At 34.0% G+C, this 19,562-nt stretch overlaps 1 long non-coding RNA gene across 1 annotated transcript; it reads left to right on the top strand.

The window, feature by feature from the left end:
- The first annotated feature begins 2,601 nt into the window (after positions 1-2,601).
- LOC103096473 (uncharacterized) lies at positions 2,602-15,476 on the top strand. The gene is made up of 2 exons (XR_471593.2): positions 2,602-2,788; positions 15,233-15,476. It is a non-coding gene; the product is annotated as an uncharacterized LOC103096473 (long non-coding RNA).
- Positions 15,477-19,562: the final 4,086 nt, after the last annotated feature.

Below are 19,562 nucleotides of genomic sequence, written 5' to 3'. Positions count from 1 at the left end.
ATTCTGCAAGTTATAAATTTTCCTCCAGTGTATAGGAATCCTGAGAAGGTAATATGTAAATAGAAAGAAGACCATAGAACATGTGCTCCAAAGTAAACTAAAGACCCTTAAAATGGGTACAGCGGATGAGCAGGAAGCCAAATATCTGCCACCTAGAATTGAGGAGCTAAGAAAGTTAGGACTCTTTCCCTGAAAATCATGGGTTTAGTAAGAATGTCCAGACTGGTGAACAAGGCAGATCTTTGGGAAAGCAATATGTCCCCAGGATAAATCATCCTTAGAGTCTTGAAGTCGATACTGGATGATTACTTGTCAAGAATGTCTATAGAAGAGATTCAAGTATGGCCTGGACAACATGGTCTCCGAGGTTCTTTTCAGCTCAGAATTTGTTATTCTAAGAATATATTAGGTGAAAGAAAGGCCTTAAAGTTCACAGTGTCCCACAAGGAATATTCCTCATTTCCATTTATAATTCTTAAGGAATAATTATTTTAATGGGTCCTGCAATAAACTCAAGTTCTGAGCTAAACTATGTAATACCATCTTTTTCCAGAGTCTTATCTTCTGATGATCTTCCTCTTCGTTTAGTTTAGTCCTGCTCATTTCAGTTTTGGTATATTCTGCTTTTTCCAGAACCATTTTCTACTTTATGATGTTCTCTGGACTAACTTGTATCTCATAGAAGGGCTTACGTATTTCCCTGAAGCTGTCATCAAAGAGCTCTTTCAGCTTGTTCTTAGGCCAGGCTAACATAATAAGAAGTTCTTCCTTCTAATGCATATTAAATTTCCAAAGTTGTGTCCAAGAACTGTGGCAATTTGTTCCTCTCAGTTGAATGAAGTATCCCTTGGTTTTTTAAGTTATGAAATTTGGGGTCAGTCCAACCACTCTAATCTTCTAGACAGAATGGAGACACTTGTGGTGCAAATCTGTTCATTCATTCTCCTAAAGAAGAGAAATCTGCCACCTAAAAGTGAGGAGGTTAGAGAATTAGTGTGGTTAGTCAAATTGTTCAGTTTGGTCAAGGCAGATCTTCGAGAAAGCAATATGTCCCCAGGATCAAACCTCACTAAAGATCTTGAAGTAGATGCTGAAGGCCCATTTGTCAAGAATATCCATAGAAGAGATTTTCAAGTAGAAGTGGAACTAGATCGTCTCTAAGATCCCTTTCAACCCAGATATGTTAAATCCAGCAAGAAAGATTTCAGTTTTTACCCACTCTAGTGCCATTTGCTTATTATTATTATTATTATTATTATTCTTTTATCTTAGACCCACCATTTCCTCTGGGTGGAGAATTTCTGGTATAGAAACTCCTTCCATAATCCAGACATTTGTTTGTAATTTCTGATCTTAAATAAATGTGTGAGGCAAGTGAGAAGCTAAATTAACTGACTTCAATCAAATTAGAAGTATAGGTCAGAGACAGAATTTGAAGCCAGGATTTCTTTTTATTTATTCTATTTCATTAATTAATTAACTTAGACTTTTTCCATTGTTACATGATTTGTATTCTTTCCCTTCACCTCCCCCCATCACCAAGCAATTTAACTGGGTTTTACATCTATCATTTATCAAGACCTATTTCCATATTATTAACATTTGCAATAGAGTGATCATTTAGTCTACATCCCCAGTCATGTCCCCATTGAACCATGTGATCAAGCAGATGTTTTTCTTCTGTGTTTCTACTCCCACAGTTCTTTCTCTGGATGTGGATAGCACTCTTTCTTATAAGTTCCTTTAAAAAGTTCTGGGTCATTACACTGCTGCTAGCAGAGAAGTCCTTTATGTTTGATTGTGCCACAGTATATCAGTCACTGTGTACAACATTCTCCTGAACCCAGGACTTCTCGACTCAAAGTCTGCACCTGTATTGCCTATCCCACACTAACTTTTATGACAGGTTTTTTAAACCCTTACCTTTCATCTTAAAATCAATAATGTGTATTCATTCTAAAACAGAAGAACAGTATAGGCTAATTAATGGGCATTAAGTGGCTTGTCCTTGGTTATATATGTAGCAAGTGTCTGAGGCCCAACTTTAAGAACTTCACATCTCTAGGCCTGGCTCTCAATCCACTGAATCACCTAGATGCCCCCATAGCATAGTTATGAAATGATTTGCTTGAAAAAAACAATTTGATTTCCAACATAAATCATCGAGTTGATTAAATTATTATTATAACAAATGTTTCTTAGACATTATTCTAAATACTGGGAATACAAATACATGCAGAAAGAGAGTTCTTGCTCTTGAGGAGATTATATTCTACAATGCCCTGACCATAGATTCAGGAATGTAGCCTGAAGAGGAAAGAAGTTATTGCTGTCCTTGGCATCTTCTTTAAAATGGAAGTTCTGGATTCATACCCTTTGATCCAGTAATACCACTACTAGGTCTGTATCCCAGACCTAGTTTGTACAAACATATTTATAGCTGCACTTTTTGTGGTGGCAAAGAAATGGAAACTAAAGGGATGTCCCTTAATTGGGGAATGGCTGAACAAATTGTGATGTATGATTATGATGGAATACTATTGTGCTGTAAGAAATGATGAACAGGATGATTTCAGAAAGAGTTGGAAAGACCTACATGAACTGATGGAGAATGAAATAAGCAAGTCCAGAAGAACATTATACATAGTAAGAGCAATATAGAACCATCATATATGATAGACTTTGCTACTAACAGCAATAAAATGATCCAGAACAATTCTTAAAGACTTATGAGGAATGCTATCTACCTCCAGAGAAAGAACTAGAGAATTGGAATGCAGATGAAAGTGTATGGTTCATCATTTGTTTATTTGGGTATATGTTTGGGGTTTGGGGTTTTTACAAGATTATTCACTTAAAAATGAATATTATGGAAGCATGTTTTGTGTGATAATACATGTAAAATCCAAATTGAATTGTTTTCCAGTTTGGGGATGGGGGAAGGAAGAAAAGAGGGAAATGTTCAGAAAACTTATGTGCAAATTTGTTATTAAAATATATTTTTTAAAAACTGTAAGTTCTGGGAGGGACAAATCAATCAGCAATAATAGCAACAGAAGAGTAGGTTATTTCTATTGTGTGAGGTTCAAGGGGCAGCATAAGCTTCTTAAGGGAGAAGTTTTCTGGGGGATTATAGAAAAGTTTAGAGTTATCAGAATAGCCTGGAACAGAATACATTATTTCAAAGTTTTTAGTACAAATGTTTTTATTCATTCCTCATTTGTTTTTATTGATGCTGATAAGTACTTTTTAAAGAAAAAATAATACTGGATATATACTATATTGATAATGATCCCCCTGTCCCAAAGGAAGACTTAGAATAGCTTCCCTTGATTTCTGAAATTCTAAAAGCAAGAGACACAACATACTGCTTATAACCTTAAAGGAAAGTAGATGATACAATGATATATGTAGCTGCTTTTTTATAATATACAGTCTTCTAGTGATCTCGATTGTCTTTCTATAGAAAGAGTCTAGTCTCTTCGCACTGTGTCAGAAAGCATATTTAAGAAATATCAAGGCAATATGAACAAGACTGCACTATAGAGAACGCTATCTGATGCAATGCTTCCTGGGCACTTTATCTCTAATGAATCCCCTTCCTTGAATGCACTAAATAGAGAACTTGGCATATGGCATATGATGCAGATGGATCAACTCTATCTGTTCCATAGACATTGAAGTATGAATTTGTCAGCTATCCAGCTAGCAGGCAGATTTTTTTTCATGGATAATACACAATTTTACAGAGATGAAAAGTTGCCCTCTTGAACTACTAGCAGTAATAATCCTCCTATTAAATAGCGTGGGCCATGAGCTGAAGTCATAATCTGGGAACTAAAATGTCAGCATAGAGATGCACAAATGGGGCTCGGATAAGCTTGACCTTGAAATGACTTCCTATGATGAAGCTAGATAAACAGAAATTAGGAAACCATGGATTCAAAGTTTAAAGCCAGACAGAAATTCATTTGCTGTTTGGGCCATCTTTATTGAATTATTTTGGAGTTCAAATTGAATATTTTACAATGATGCTCTCAAAAATCTTTGACAGTCTGTATGTGCAGTGAGTTTCAGACAAGAGTTGCTAGGGGGAGCGGTGAGGGGAAGAGTGATAGAAGAAGAATTACACTTTTCATGAAAACAGGAAATGAATTTTTCAATTTTGAATGACCACAGAATTAAACAGATAAAAATAACTAGATCCTTATCAATTCATTTATCTAAGATCCAGTCCAAAAGTATGGACTTTACTTTAGTGGGTAAGAAATTTTTCAATCTTTCTTTTCACAAAGTTGTTTTTTAATGAAAATGTATTAATTAATAATTAATAATGTTATTAATTAGTATTAATTAGTAATTAATTAGCTAGTAATTAATAATGTTCTTTGATGAAGAAAAATCATTGCTGGTCTAATAAAAAATAAGTTTAACAAATTGAATATGATATTTTAATATTTAATACTTTAAGACTGGTAAAATTACTAATATTTTTGCATTTGTTTATGTCATATGTAAATTATTTTGGCTCCATCTATTCTAATTTTAATTATTTTATTAAGCAAATACAGGAAGTTTAACTTTTAAAATATTTAAAACTAAAGTGCCATACAAATTACATGCACTTTAACATTCTTAAATCCAGTAATCTAAATATTTTAAAATTTTTGTCATATATCTCAGGTTTTATAGTATGTTAGCATATCATTTCCCTTTTGCTGACTACCTTATGGTAGACTGCTAATGAAGTCAGATAACAGATAAGCAGGAGGAAAAAGAGGTGTTCTTAAATTTAGCCAAAAGCCTAAGGAATACCAAATAACGAAGGCCTGATTCTTTTTAATTTCAATTTAGCACAAGGTCAGATAGCACTGAAAGTTGACCCAAAAGGAAATCTGCATATTTTTCATTTTTCCAAGGTTGTCAATAATATATATATCTTGCCCCTTGAGAATCATGATTTTGTGAATGTGATTTAAAATCATAAAAATGGGGGTTAGGGGGAGCTAGGTGGCCCAGTGTTTTGAGAGGCAGGCCTAGAGACAGGAGGTCCTAGTTTCAAATCTGGTCTCAGACACTTCCCAGCTGTGTGACCCTGGGCAAGTCAATTAATCCCCATTGCCTAGCCATTACCACTCTTCTGCATTGGAATCAATACACAGTATAGATTCTAAGACAGAAGGTAAAGGTTTTTAAAATAAAATAAAAATAAAAGGCAATTATAATTGAAGACTTCTCTTTTTGGCACTGTAATTCCCCCAAATGGAGGGAGTCATTGGAGTCACTGGAGAAGTCAAAGAATAATTTCTGATGTTCAAATTAGGCTTCAGACTCCTTTCTTCCAACTACACTGCTGAATGAAGATTATTGTTGTTTCTGCCTTTGTTGGGTCTATTTTTTCTACTATTCAGAGAATATTGGAGATGTTTGTGATCTTGTAAATTCCAAATAATCAGGAGAGTGAGTCACCAGGTCAGGCAGCTTGGTCCACTCTAGCACTGCCAGAAGCCACATGGTAAGGAGAAAAGTAGTGATGAGGTATAAGAAATAGGCCATAATAGTTGCATTGAAGGCCCATCCATTAACTCTTATTTAATTGAAACTGAACTTGGTGGGACCAATACTCCATCTAAACTTGCCATAACTTTGAAACTATTCTCCCTAGAACAAAAGTGTTATAGAAGAAAGTGTTTGGGAAACTATGTGCATGTCTGTTCTGGCTATATCTTTGAAGGATACATTCCTTTGTAAAATCTAATTGAGGCTAACTGGTTAAATGGATGTGGAGTGCTAATCAATGTGGCTAAGGTTGGGGGTACCCTAAAAAGAGAACTCAAGATAATAGAATGAAAGATAGCTCCAATTCCTCAAGATAACCCCTAGAATTCTGATAGGGAAAGGGAGTTCGTTTCATGCTGGGAAAACGAGGACAGAATAGCATTAAGTCCCTATCTAAACCTGAGAACAAAGAAATATTTTAAAACTTAAACATGAGTGTTATAAGGCAAATTCCATACTGCTTACTCCAAGGAAAACTCTCTTTGTCAGAAAGCAACCGTTTTTAAGTTATTCATTATTAAATGTTAAAACATTCTCTCTAATACAGGTCAGAGAAGAGAAGAATGTGCATTAAAAATGACAAGTGTCTAACTGGGTTTTGGAAAGTTGTGTTCATTTGGAGCCAAGAGGAAGCTTGACTCAAGGAGAAATAAGTAATGAGAAGGGAAAGATTAAATGTATGCTTTCAATTATTAGATACAATGCACAGCTATGTATGCATGTGTGTGTACTGCCATTGTTCAAGTTTTGCACTTGACAATAGCTGTCTCAGTCTAATATATCTTCTTAATATATCTGTGGTTCTATAGATACAATCATAAAAGGAATTAAGCATAGTTCATAGAGACATGAATTCAGTGCTATGAAGACAAGGGTTTATAACCTCACAGATTGAGAGCTAGAAGGGACCTTAGAAAACAAATATTCCAGTACTCCTATTTTCTTGATGAGGAAATGGAAACCTAATTAATTAATGTTCATTTGGTATTTTAATCTAGCCAACACTGGCTAACTATGGAATCATAAGGAAAATCACTTGAGCTCTCTGAACCTGTGTTTTTTTTTATTTGTAAAATATGCATAATAACACTAGAAGTTCCTTCCTGGATGGGTTTTTAAGAGTTAAATGAGAGTTCATGTGTAAAAAGTGTTACATAAATATAAGTTGTTATTACTTAACAAATCTCCAAAGATTTTATATGAAATATTTTTTCATGGAAGTATTTATTTTGTAAAAGTTTATACTATGAACTCCAAAAACTTATATCTCACTAGATCTCAAAGTTTCAGAATATATGCAAAGGAGAACATGTGCTAGAACCTAGTGACATTTCACAATAAAATGTGCAGAAGTTTTAGTATAACCTACATCAAGAAATAGTGAAACTTAATAGAAAAGGCTTTGCCAAAGGAAGCTTCATCTATAGACAGAATTGTTTCAGATACTACAAGGGTACTGAATTATCTACTTTCAGAGAAATTAGGTTTGAATCCTAGGTTTGCTAATTGCTAATTTTATAAACTTTGGAGGATTCTTTAATCACTTTGGATTCAGTGTTCTAATATAGAATAATGCGTTCTCCAAGTTCTCTTCAAGTTCTAAATTCTATTCTCTAGTATTCTTGGCAATCTGGAAGTCCTCTATCATATTCCCTTGAATTTCATTGTGTTTTTTTTTAACCAAAGGTAAAACAGGAAACAGAAACAGTTATGCAATATTCTAAGCACTTTCTGTATTCATCCTTAAAATATGAAGTCTTTCCAAAGATTCCCACCCCCCAACACTCAATTATGCATCTAACTCAGCTTTTGTCTTCTTTCTTTTGAGCTGAAGTCTTGGTTTCTGCCTCTCTGATAGTCAATAGCTTATGTTGAATATTGTGAAAAATAAAATGTACATGTACTTATTTCCATAGAAACCATATCAGACCCAACTCCTCTCTAATTCAGAACAGTCTTTCATGGTGACCTTAGCTCCTTTTCCACCTACAACATTTTGAAGAGCTCATGTTATATTTTATGGATAATTTATGGGCTTTTCAAGGTTAATTTTGACTATTTGTGAGAATTTCTTTAATATTAACTTCAGGATTTTGTCCTGAATGAGATGGAACTCAACTATATTTTGCCTTTGTCTTCTCCACATCTTTAATCCTTCTAGATTATCAGTAGTATTATTTTATATGAAAGCTCCATAATCAACTAACATAAGATCAGCACAATATAGTTAAAAGAGAAATATTTTCTGAGTAAAAAGAGAATAAGAGGTACAGAGTTATTTAATCCCTAATCTGACACTTATAAATATCACCTTGTGTAAGATACAGATTCTTTATTTTTAAAGATGTTTGATGGATGACATTCTAATTTTAAAAGGTGTAGAGATGAGACCAGTGATTTCATTAGCGAGAAGAAATTACTTCTACCCAGTTGGGACTAAGAGATTAAGTAATTTGTCCAAGATCAGATTCAGTAATGGTCAAAGACAGGATGTAAATGGAAGTCTCCTTGGCTTTGCCACCAGCTCTCTCCAATAAAACTATGTTGCCTCTACTAACCTTGGAGGACTTTGTAAATGCTAGTAGTAATAGCCATAAATAAAAAGGACAAATTTAGAGTGGCCAAACTGTTTCATCAATGTATTTTATAAGAAATTAAATTATAAATTTGTCTCCTAGTAAAATCCAAGAAGAATCAAATAGTTCTTACTGAGACACAACTGAAAATCAAGGTGTTTCTCTATGACATTGGTATCCTTCCTTAATTAATGGGAACATTCTAAGCCTCTGTTTGATCCCACTTATCTCAGGGGTCCTGAAGTTTCCCTTTGAAATGAATGATGCTTACATCATTTAGATAAATGTCTTAGAGACCTTTAACTAATCCCTTTATCCTTTATGCTTTCTCTGCATCTCTGAACTAACAACAATAGGCAGTTTGCTTCTTGACAATGATTTATTCACCTCGATTGTTGAGATTTCTTATTGCTAATGATCATAGTCTCCCCTGGCACCAGTACATAAATTTCTCCAATCTCAGCAAAGACATTCTGGAAAAAGTGGCAGTCAGGTAAATGGAGACAGAGAGACACAGGGAAAGGAAATATGTCTTTTAAACCAACCAAACCTTCCACTGGATGTTTGCTAACAATGACTCATGGAGAATCCAAGTGTTTCCTCAACTAGTATGAGACACCTGCAGTATCATTTCTTGTACAAAAACTGACATTTTCATTGTCAATATCCTTGACATCAGATGCCTTCTCTCCATTTATCTGAATGCCACTTAGGACTGACAGAAGCAGAAAGGTAAGTTAACACATAAAACAACATTTGCATTTTAATGCCAGTATGTACAAACAATTCATTTTAATAGATTTAATAAAGAATACAGGCACTTATCATTCAGTTATCCATTTAAATTACATTACGTTATTATCACTCCTCAAAATATGGTTCCAGTCTCTCCTATAGTTAATAACAATAAACATAGTCATAACACTTATTATTTATCAGGAATTGTGCTAAGCGTTTTTATAAATATTAACTCCTTTGACCCTCACAGTAACCCTAAAAGCTAGGTGTTTTTGTTATCCCCATTTTACAGATGAAGAAAGTAAGGCAAAAAAAGGTTTAAATTACTTTCTGAATACCATACAGCTTGTAAATCTCTGAGGCTGGATTTGAACTCTTTTTTTTCCTGAAAGCTCTATCTACTGTGTCACATTTCTAGCCTCATTTTAAGTCTCTCTCACCTGCCTGAGGTGAAACTTAAAGTTATAGATAGCATACTACTATTCTACTAGGCGTTAGAAGTTCAGAAAATGGAAAAATTATGAGTGATAGCATTTTAGCTGAGATCAACTGTACAGAGAAGCTCTGAATCATTATGTATGTAAAGGAATTCTTTGTACAGATCACTGATTTTCACATTATTCTGCATTAAATTGCCTGATAATGTTGTCATTTTATTTACAATTATATTTTTTTAGGGAGATCCTATAATCATAGTGTATGTAAAGCTCTGTCAAACATAAAGTAGAAAGTTCTACAAATAGCCAAAATATTGTTATTTTCTACATTATTATAAGTATAGACTAGAGAAAAATGCTAAAGACATTTGGAAGGCAAAAGAAATTGTAACTAGTTGAAGAGTAGCATGCTATTGTTAAACCCTCCACTTTGTCATTCAAAATTATTACTATAGCATGAATAATTTTTCATCAGTCATTATGAAAGAAAGTTAAGAATTACAAAATTATCATGAATACTATTCTGGACTTTATCTGAATAATCACTCATCTCATCAAAAGAAATTTTCTTCACTTATAATTTGTTATTTAAAAAGTGACTGTACCACAGAATGAATGCTACATTTCTGTCCTCCCCAACTATGATTCTTCTCTCCTTTTACTCAGGACTGGCATTTTTAAATCATTGCCATAACCCAAATAATAACAGTGAATATCTCCCCAACTTGTTATTCTTTTTTATTTCTATAAAAGCCAATTAACAACAATAATAACTGACATATGACAGTTTGATGATTTTCAAAGTGCTTTATAAATATATATATATATACATATATATATATATATTTTCTCATTTATGCTTAAGAAGAACTTGGTAGTTGTATAAGTCATGAATCAATACAAAGCATTAATTCCAAAATGAAAAGAAAGTGTTTAAATTAAAAACAATATTTAACTTTCCACTTTTCTAAAGATACTGCTTTGAATATATTCTAGCTGAATCTCTAGGAGTATCTAATTTAACCATTATATCATCTTCAAACAGAAGTAAATTTGACCACCTTTCTGACTATTCTTATGCTTTTAATTACTTTTTCTCATCTCATGTATATACTTATTTCTAAAACTATATCAAATAATAATGTCAACAACTGATATTCTTACTTCTACCTTTATGCTTGTAAACCTTAAAATTTCTTAGACTTATAAATGTTGGAAATTTCACCATTGGGAAGTTTCATACTTGAAAATTTTCCTACTGATAGTCTATTGGAATGTGAACCCCATTGGCATGGGAGGGTCATTCTCCTCCCTACTTAAGATTTCTTTAGGACAGAAACCTTTTGCTGAACAATGGAAAGGGCCTTGACCTATGCTTAAGCATAGAATAGGAAGTTCTTTGAGTCATGATTGATTTTAGAATCGATACAATAGAGATACTTGGAATGACAGAACCAGGTCTTGGAACTTCCAATCTCCACCCTGCTCAGGGTAACAGGATTTAGGAAGGGCTGCAGCAAAGGATCAAGATTTAATTATTTGAAAATATGACCTTCAACAGCCACAAACCTCTGAGCGGTCCTGGGCTAAGCTAGAGCCACCATTGGCACAGGGAAGACATGGACAGTGATTGGTAGATGTGAGAACTGAGGGGAGGGAACTTGGATGGTTTCCTTAAAGATAGCGGGGTCTGAGGACGAGAGGTGGTTGGAGAGGTTTTGCTCTGAGAAGCTTGCTCTGAAGGAAGCTGGAGGTGGAGGCCCCTGAGACTGTTTCTCCATTTTGGTCACGTGAGTGATAGGGACTGATCTCTTTTTCTTTGCCTCAGCTATCTAAGGGCTTGGGCCTTTTGGCCCAGCCTAAACAGAAGGGGTATTTAAGCCCTATTCCCTTCTCTCCCCTTTCTCTCTCCCTCTCTCCCTCTCTCTCTCTCTCTCTCTCTCTCTCTCTCTCTCTCTCTCTCTCTCTAATACCTTTCTTCCTCCTGTTTGTAATTAAACTCCATAAAAGGTTGACTGCTGACTTGAGTTTTCATTTAGGAATTACATAGCTGAATTCCTTGGTGACCTTAAATTAATATATATCAGTCTTTTAAAGTGATTTCCTTGTCACATGCTTTCAGAAGGGCATCTAGTATTTTTCTATTACCATCACCCAAAAAAGTTAGCTTAGAGATTGAGAAAATATTTTTATATAATGGAAAAATCACTCTTTCTTATAATTTTTGTTAAATTTAAATGAGCCATTCCTATATTTAAATGATTTTAGCATTTATTGATTGAACCAAGTGTCCTTGTTTGTTTATAACATTAATTTAATTAAATTAATTAACATTAATATTACCTATTATTAACTAAGTGAAATTTTAGTGTTTTGCTATGAATTCTTTGCCAATATTTTATCAAAACATTTTATAGCAATAACCATTACTAATATTAATTATTTTAGGGGACTACATTAGAGGAAGGAAGAATACATATAAATTGAAAATTTTTAAATATGGGCATATTCTTTGGAACTGTATCCCTTGGAAGGATATGAATATGTAATATCAGTCTGTAAGTTGTTCAAAAAGCATTTATTAAACTCTTACCATTTTCAAGGAACTCTGCTAAGAACTAAGCATACAAAGAAAAGAAAAAATAGTTCTAGCTTTTAAGGCTCACATTCTAATTAGAGAGGGAAACATAAAAAATAGGTATGTATATATTAAGATAGATGCAAAATAAATGAAATGTAACTCCAAACTTCCTTCAGAAGGTGAAATCTGAGCTCAGTTTTAATATAAGAAGGGAAAATTAGAGACCAACATGAGGGGGAAAGCATTCTATCCATGGAGGATATCCAGGGAAAATGATGAAACAGGAGAAATAGAGTATTAAAGGGGAAGGAAAGGAATCTTAATCCTACACTATATGAAGAAGAGTAAAATATAAAAATATTGGAAAGGAATAAAGAGGTCAGTTTGTAAATGAGTTTAAATTACAAATCAAGGATTTTATATTGATTTCTGGAACTAATGGAGAACCACTGGAGTTAATGAAGTTGAATGAATTCATATAATCAGACTATGCTTCTGAAATAACACTTTGGCAACAGAGTGACAGGTTAAGATGGATATAAATATGTGGTAGGTACATAAATTAGAAGGCTATTGCAATTGTGGAAGTCGGAGGTGATGAGAAACAGAATTACTACTGGGTGAGTGAGAAATGGGGGCAAATACAAGCATGTGTGAAGAAAGAAACAAAATTTAGCAAAAAAAACTGAATATATGATGTAACAGAATATGAAGCCAGAAATGATACCAAAGAAACCACATTGCCAAGATAAGAAACAGATAATAAAATAGAACATTCTTAAAGAAATGATGAAATACCTCATTAATGTGGAAACAGAGCAAAAAGTCATCAGAAGGACAAATTCCCAAAGATCAAGTGACTGTCATGTTATGTGAACAATTTTACACAATGGAGAAATTATATAAAATCATAAGTGGAGAAGTGTGGACCAATATCATTCAAACAGATTAGACAAATAGGGTCGGTTTGAGTTTAGGATGACACCAAGCTTGGAAGCCTTAGGTAACTGCAAGAATGGTAGTGTGACTGACAGTAAATATAAAAATTGGAAAGAGTTTGGAGAGAAGGATAAAATTGGTGACTACCTTGAACTTAACTGTTTGTTAAATATATATTTATTTATTCTATTTATTTCTATTCAATATCTCTTCATATACATATATATATATATTTATCTCCCACACTAGATTTACAGCTCCTTGAGTAAAATATTGTTTTTTTCTTTGTTTTATATCTTTACCCTCAGTTTCTAGCACAGTAACTAGTTAGAACTTAATTAATATATGTAGATTGACTGATTGATTGGCTGTGTGAATGGTAATGTCCTTTAAAATAGTAGGGGAGAATTGAGAAGAAAAATTGGCTATGTTTTGGGCATCTGGGGTTTGAAATACCTAGTCATCCATTGCAAGACATAAAAGAGACAGTTGGAGATGTGAGATTATAGCTCAGGAGAAAAACTAGAACTAAATATATGGATTTGGTGATATTTTATATAAAGATAACACATGGAAGCTTAACATTCTGCCAAATTAGAGAATATAGAGGGAAAGGAGAAGAGATGATAGGATGACGGTTTGAAGGGGCACCAATAATTAATAGACATGACCTGATAAGGAACTAGCAAAAGAGATCAGAAGTCACAAATACCTAGAGTAGATTATGTCTAGGAAAAGAGGAATAAAAGTATCAAATTATACAGAGACGATTGAGAACTGAGAAAAGTCCATGAGTTTTGGTAATTACAAGATCATTAAATACTTTAAAAATAAGATTTTTAGTCAATAAATCTAGTCAGAAGACATATTTTTGAGGAATGAAAAGAAAGGGAGAAGAGAAGTGCAGGCACCTATTATATATGACTTTCTCAAAGAATTCGGCTGAAAAGGTTGGAAGAGAGATAGGATAACAGCTAATGAGGAAGTTCAGCTCAATAAAAAGCTTTTTTGTATAGAATAGGAATCATCAGAAGTATGTTTATAAGCAGGAGAGGAGCAAGTCCACAAGGAGTGATTAAAGATGTAGTGAAGATGATAGTAGGAGCAATCTACTAAAGAAGGCAGGAGAAGACAGGATTAACTGTGATTGTAGAGTTTGGCTTTGGCAAACAGAAAGATCACTTCATCATCTATTATAAAGAAGGATATAGAGAAGGAAGAGGAGATTATAAGATATGAAAACAGTAAAGAATTCTCAGCAAATGGCTTCAATTTTTTAAATTAAGTTCAAGACTAAGTTCTCAGTAGTGTGAGGACTCTCCAAACATAGGAAATTTGAAAAGCATTTAGAGAAGTCTCATGAAGTAGGTGTTAGGTCAGAGAACAATAGGATTACTCAAATAAAGATATGTAGGAAATAAGAGCTACTTCCTAAATTCTAACTAAATTAACTAACTAAATTCTAGACATTGATGATAAAGGAAAAATCACAAGCAAGTGATTTGTTCCTTGTGCAGAGAAGATATATTTTACACTGCCCAGAGATTTTTGTGGATGTCCTAAGCCTTTTTAAAGAGATCCTGTACCCTCCAACATGTTTTTACCATGCTGAGAAACTCAGTGTTCCATAATAGGCAATGGGTTTAGTGTTGAGAAACCAAGAATCCCCTACAGCAGTGATGATGAACCTTTTAGAGACCAGGTGCCCAAACTGCAACCCTCATACCAAATGTGAGCCCTGCTCCCCACCTTACCCCAGACAGGGGAGGGAGGAAGTGCTCCCACTGGGCTGCTGGGCAGAGGGGCAGGTAAAGTGAGGAATGTCCTCAGGCATGTATGGAGAGGTGGAGGGGAGCAGCCCCCTCTGGCACACATGCTGCAGTTTTGCTAACATGGCTATTATATCTACCTCTAGAACCTCTCCATGAATAACTGAGGTATCACAGAGCTCCTACTTACTTGGTAAGATAGAGTAGTTAGTCAGAAACCAAGACTAATACTCCCTAAGACACATGTGGCAGTGGAAATAATTTTCAATGGATGCCAAGAGTATTTCATAGCTGCTCCAAATCCTTGTTATTGCTCAAATATCATCTTTCACTAAATACTTTTGACTAGACATAGCATGGTTTGGTCTGGTAAAGGAAACATCAATAAAGGCTTGACACTAATGAATTTAGATAGGTCAAATTCCAGTGGTAGTTAGAAGTATATTAGTGGCAGGGCTAAAGAGCATATTTGGTGTCTTTTTTTTTTTTTGGTGTCTTCCCTTCTTTTGTGTATCTTGGAACATTATTCCCTCAAAACTTTTAAATTTGTTAACTTCAGCAAAGTTTCTACTGTGGTACTTAATCTAAAACAGCTAAACTTTCTAACATAATTTCTTCATTTACAATCTACAGAAAATAAACAATTGAATTAATTGAAGAGTAGGATCAAGATCAAGAAGGACTATATTTTATGCTAATCGGGTCACATGTGGGGCATTGTGAAGAGACTGAAAAAAACTGAAGTGTGTATAAAAGAAACCTATCAAGCTGATGAGAATTCTCAATTTCAAAGCACATGGTGAATGATTGTTAGTACCAGGAACATCGAGGTTGAAGAAGAGAATGCTCAGGGAGTATAAATTCTGTTTTCAAATACTGTGATGACTTATATGTCAAAGGCTCAGACTTTTCTAAAAAGCCTTAGAGAACAAAACTAGGATTTCTTTTTTTTTTTTTGGTTAACATGAGACACACATTTTTGCAAATGACCAATGATCGAATTTATTTTCTTAGATTATACCTAAATGTTACAGGAGTAGAACTAGGATTTTAAAAGGAAGCAGATACAATGGACCATTATGAAGAATAGTGTTCCCTGTTCCTGGTGGTATTTAGATAGAGGTTATATGGCTACTCTCCAGTGGTATTGTAGAAGAGATTAATGTTTCTGGCAGGAGCTGAACTGCAAACCTTTAAGTTCTTATTCTATTCTAGATTTCTATTTGTATATTGGCATGTAGACACTATCATATACTTATTATATCTTTTCAATATTCCTTCTCTAACAAAAAAATGGAGGGCAAAAGAAAACAAAAAAGTATAATAAAGTTAAAAAAAAGAGATGAGAAAAGAACAACTGGAAAAGGAAGATGACAGATGGAAGAGGAAATAAATTGCTTTTATTTCCAAATCTTTCATTTGAACGTTTTGAGGACTCTCAGGTTGAGATGTTCTTACCTTAATTGAATGTCACATTGCCCAGTGTTAAGTATAATAAAAGAATCTGTCTTAACAAGATCATAAAAGAAAGGAAAGTTAAGGTGACAGAGAGAACGAGTGAGAAAGATTGCTTCTTTCCTGTCAATATCCCTTAGTTATGAACCCTGGGATTTTTCCTTGCTTTTTTTTTTTTAAGTATTATCACTAGGATAATAAAATAAATGATCAGTATCTTGTGCTCAAACTCTCTTTGCTATTTTTCTGCTACAAAATAGCGGTTTCACAATCTAAATATATCAAATAAGATATTGCACAAGTCATTTTCTGGTAACAATCCATTAAAATTGATATGCAATTATATAACAACTAGACTATTTTGAGCTTGTGTTGGTATAACTCTAGAAGCCTGTGAATTGTCATTGTGGCATTAGGAAGCAGATCTAGGTTCTTTCATCCATTCTATTATTTCCATTAATCACCATAGATCACATTGTTTTTCTATTAGCATATTAATAAGTATTTTCTGCTACCTGACTATAGTTGAAAGTTTAAAATATTGAGGCACAATGTTCAAGAGTTTTTACAGTCTACATTCTAGAACACTGAAAAAGAAGAAATCAAATCTCTGAAGTTCTATTTAAGTCCTTTAAAATTTTTTTTAGTTGATTTATTTAAATGATCCTTGACCTGATCTTGATTAATTTATAGTTGAGTATGACTGAACAAAGCCAAAGTATGTTATCAAAACAAATAGATTGAAGTATTTCTGTTATGTCATTGGCAAAATATATTAAATGCTATATCATGGTAACACTATACCCTTCAACTTACAAGGGGAAAAAAGTATATATGAAGTATTTAAAGTTTTCCTTTCTTTTATTTGGTCCTTATAGTGTACAAATCATGGCGGATCACATAATATGTGATCAATCAGTTTATTTTCTATTTGAATTGTGATATTTTCCATTTCTTTCCAGTTTTATTTTTAATATATCCCTTTCTATTTGGCACTTGACACATGAACAAGGTATAAGAATCAGTTTTAGTTTTAGAATCAGAATACAGTTTTGATTCATAATAACTTTTTTGTGTAATTTCTGAAAATCAATCTAGTTCCCTCATCAGAGTTTTTCAAATGTTAATTTCCTGTCTATATGAAAATCTTGGAGGAAAAAATAAGTGAGAGGTTCCAAATGCTAAATGTCCAACTCAGAAGTCCATGCTCTATGACTTATAAGAACTAATCTAAAAGTCCTTTGAATCAACAGGATAGAAATAAGACTGGGAAGATATGTTGGAAAAAGTAAACCCACAACCCCATTCACAAATATTTTGACTTCCTGAGTGATTAAATTCAATGAAACAACCAATGATTCAATAAAATGTTGGTGCCATGTTGGAAATAAAGCTAGAGAGAAAAGAAATATATTGTTTGAATCAACCTACTACTTGCTGGTAGGGGAATTCAGTAGTATGCTCAAGGCAGCTTGGACTTGTTCCTGAGATCTCTGTATAAGCATTTACACTTAAGAAATCAACAAATGCTAAAAATCTATATATTGTTTTGTTGAATGTCTAAAAATAGTGATGCAGAAAACATTAATAATTCAGATTAAACTTTAAAATATGTCATAAACACTATTTTTTTTAGAAATTCAGGTGTAAAATATTTACTAGCACACCACTGGATTTCTGTACTATGGAAACTATCTTTACTAATATGAATCAGAAAATATTCCATCATTTGTAGCCTCAGAGAGCTCCTGGGAATACTGAGAGATTAAGTGATTTGTCCACAGTCATAGAACCTAGGCATCAGAAGCAGGCCTTGAATCCAGGTTGTTCTGAATCTAAGGCACGTCATTGATCCACTATCCTATTTTGACTTTTCTAGTAACAAAAAACTATAAAAACTAAATAATAAATAAAGGAGGTCTATGTGGATATCTGGGAAGCAGCAGGAGCTGACAAACCTATACCCTCATGCAGCAAAATATGTTTTGAAGAGTCAGGTCAACCATAAAATTATAGCTCAATCTCTCTAGCAGAAGAACTGGGAAACGAATAACTGATTAAGATAATACTATCTGAGAATAGGATTTGGATTTCTGAATTAAAGCTTAATGTCTCACCAGATCCTATGGTTTCAATTATCATCTTTATTCAAGTGATTCTCAGATCTACTTATCCATCCTAAACATTTCTCCTAACCTCCAGTTTCATGTCTTCAATCTCCTACTGGATATTTCAGTGTCTATTTAAACAGTGAGATGTCTATCCACTATCCCGTGAGAGCAAGATGTCTATTTGTTCAGTCACTCAGTTTTATCCAACTCTTTGTGACCCCCAAATGAGATTTTCTTGGCAAAGAAACTGGAGAGGTTTGTCACTTCCTCCTATAGTATATTGAGGCAAACAGAGGTTAAGTGACTTGCTGAGGGTCCCACAGCTAGTCAGTGTCTGAGGGTGTTTTTTATTCAAGTCTTCCTAACTCTAAGCACAGCTGCTCCATCCACTAAGCCATCTAGCTGCTTCTGCTGTCTACAAGAAATCCAGTACTGATCTCACTCAGCCCTCTCCCCTTCCTAATTTTCCTATTACCATTGAGAGTACTACTTCCCATCCTCCAAGTCACCTAGGTTTATAATATTCATTATGTTGCCAAGTTCTTTTGTTTCTACTTTCAGAGCATTTCTGCTTTTCTTCTCTGGTACTGCCACACTCCTGCTGCAGGATCTTACCATCTCACACCTGAACTATTATAATAATCTATTAGATAATAGCTCTGCCTCAGTTTTCTAATAACTCCAGTTCATCCTTCACTCCATTGTCAAATAGATTTCCATAAATCAGAAGTCAGACTGTGTTGTCATCCCCACCAACACCAACACCACCACCCACCATTCAATAAACTCCAATGTCTCCCATTCACTTCCAAGATCAAATATAAAATCCTTTCTTTGATTTTCATCCCCTTCCTATCTTTGCATTCTTATACCTTCCTCCTTCACCTCATATGCTCTTTAATCCAGTGGCCCTGGCCTATTTGCTCTTTCTCACAGGAGACACTTCATCCTCTGACTCCACAGATTTTTCAACAGCTCTCCCCCATTCATACCTAGAATTCTCTTCTTTCTCATCTGTTTCCTTGCTTTCTTGTTTTCCTTGGAGACCCAGATAAAACTCTACTTTCTACAAGTAGCCTCTCCCAGTTTGTTTTAATGCTAGAGGCTTATTTTTTTATTATCCCAAATTTATCCTTTATATACCTTGTTTGTATAAAGGTTTTTTTTTAATGTTATTTCCTCCATTAGCCTGTGACCTCCTTAATAACAGAAACTTTTGTTTGGGTTGTTTGGGCAGGAATGATTCCTTTCTTTGCATTCTCAGCATTTTACACAGTGACTGGTATTATTCAGACACAATGAATTCCTGTATTCTTGTTTATCAAGCAATCAGAGGTGGACTCTGGGCCAATGATGGACTATATCTAACAAGGAAGGACTGATAAAAATACTTTTGG

The sequence above is a fragment of the Monodelphis domestica genome, chromosome 8 (assembly GCF_027887165.1).
Source record: "Monodelphis domestica isolate mMonDom1 chromosome 8, mMonDom1.pri, whole genome shotgun sequence".
In the NCBI taxonomy this organism is placed as follows: domain Eukaryota; kingdom Metazoa; phylum Chordata; class Mammalia; order Didelphimorphia; family Didelphidae; genus Monodelphis; species Monodelphis domestica.
Note: the sequence above shows the minus strand (reverse complement) of the source record. Positions and strands in the feature narration are given on the sequence as shown.